Source organism: Austrofundulus limnaeus, unplaced genomic scaffold, assembly GCF_001266775.1.
Source record: "Austrofundulus limnaeus strain Quisiro unplaced genomic scaffold, Austrofundulus_limnaeus-1.0 Scaffold27, whole genome shotgun sequence".
In the NCBI taxonomy this organism is placed as follows: domain Eukaryota; kingdom Metazoa; phylum Chordata; class Actinopteri; order Cyprinodontiformes; family Rivulidae; genus Austrofundulus; species Austrofundulus limnaeus.
In genome coordinates this window covers 645,274-646,918 of record NW_013952429.1, presented here as the reverse complement: position 1 = coordinate 646,918, position 1,645 = coordinate 645,274, and the positions used below count along the sequence as shown (strand labels likewise).

Sequence of the window (1,645 nt, the reverse complement as noted above, 5' to 3'; positions counted from 1 at the left end):
GGTTGTTATATTTGTGTTATTTCTGTGTTCACTACTTGTAATTGTTACATTTTTTTCATTTCTGGCTGTTGCACAAAAATAGTAAAGTAATCTCTGTTTTGAAATTCAATTTGATTAAAAGCAGAAAAAATATAATAAAAAAATCTATTGTTTTCTGTTGTTATTGTTTTAAGAAACAGGTCAGACTTTTATTATGAATAAAACACATTTTTTACATGTTTTGATTTTTATTGTGAACAAGCTTTTACCATAAACCTTTGATCAAACTGAGTTGCCACAGCTGTTGAACTTATATTAACATTATCATCAGTCCTGTTCGTTTTTCTCAAACAACCTTACAAAATTTAAAACATAATGTTATTACCACTGGATGTCTACCAATCTATTTAATTGAGATCCTGTTATTTCCTTCCAGTCCAGCTCAACATAAAAATCCACAGTGTAATTTAACCAATATGTTATGGCTGGAAGCTAAATGCCCTACTGAGCTCAGAAATGATATCATAAATCACGAAAGTGGCTCGTTAATTTCTCATTTGATTATTATTGTTAATGTACCTTTCATGACAGCTGTTACTTTGAGACAAGAGTTTCAGAAATAAAACAGAAGCTGGCTGAGCTTTGCTTATTTTTGTAGTGTCATTAAAAAATACCAGGGTAAAGAAAAAAATATTTTAAAAATTGAATTCTTTTGGATATTTTTTTTACTTTTTAATGACTTTTTTTAGTTTTTTCTTATTACACTAAAAGCTGTCTAAATTTAAACAATTGTTTCACCCCATTTGTCATATTTTATTCTTTATTTTATTTGTTTATTACCACATTCTTTTTATGTTTTATTGTTTTTGTCTTATTATTATTTTTCTTCCCTTTGTTTTCTTTGTCTCTTTAATCTCAAGCCATCATGAATTGTCTTTGTTGTGGATTGGCCCTGGTAAGCCACTCTTCCAGTCAGCTGTTGTCTTGCTAGAGACGTTTTGTTAAGTTTGCTTGTCTCATAATTGTGTGCACAACCTGCCTAAACTAAATGCTTATGAGCTACATTCAACATAATTCTGCCTCACAGCACCGATTTCTTGTCCATGTTTATGTGATACTGAAATATTACAGCAGTGGTTTATAGATTCAGAGAAAAAACATATGAGGAAAAACTATTATTCAAAAGAACTTTGGAGGAAGAGGTGACATGGCGGGATGAAAAAAGGAAAGATGAGCGTACCCGTTATTGAAGAGGGTCATCAGGCGAGCTTTATTGGAGGTTCTGTCTCGCCTGAATGGTGCCACTGAGGGCAACATCGAATCAATCATCTCAGTCTCACTCACTTACTCTCCTCCTCTGTCTCTCTTCCTTCCTCACAACTCTTCAAATATCTTCCCCAATGTGGTGTTCTTTCTCCTCCAACCTCTTTCCCCCTCGTTCCTTTTTTCCCCCCTTGCTCACTTCCTTGTTTCTGTCCTCTGCATTAGAGGTGATCACCGTCCAGTCAGCCAATCAAATTAACAGTCATCTTCTCTGCTGTGGCAGACCCAAAAGTTTGACCTTTTGAGGGAAATGCCATTTGTAATGGCTATAATGTCTCTCTACTTACTGCACTGTGAAGACAATCACACACACACACACACACACACACACACACACACACAC

General features: G+C 34.5%; 1 protein-coding gene across 7 annotated transcripts in view; it reads left to right on the top strand.

Moving 5' to 3' along the window:
- The window catches only part of adgrl3.1 (adhesion G protein-coupled receptor L3.1), a 131,931-nt gene that overhangs the window by 112,294 nt on the left and 17,992 nt on the right, over nucleotides 1-1,645 (top strand). The window lies entirely within an intron of this gene.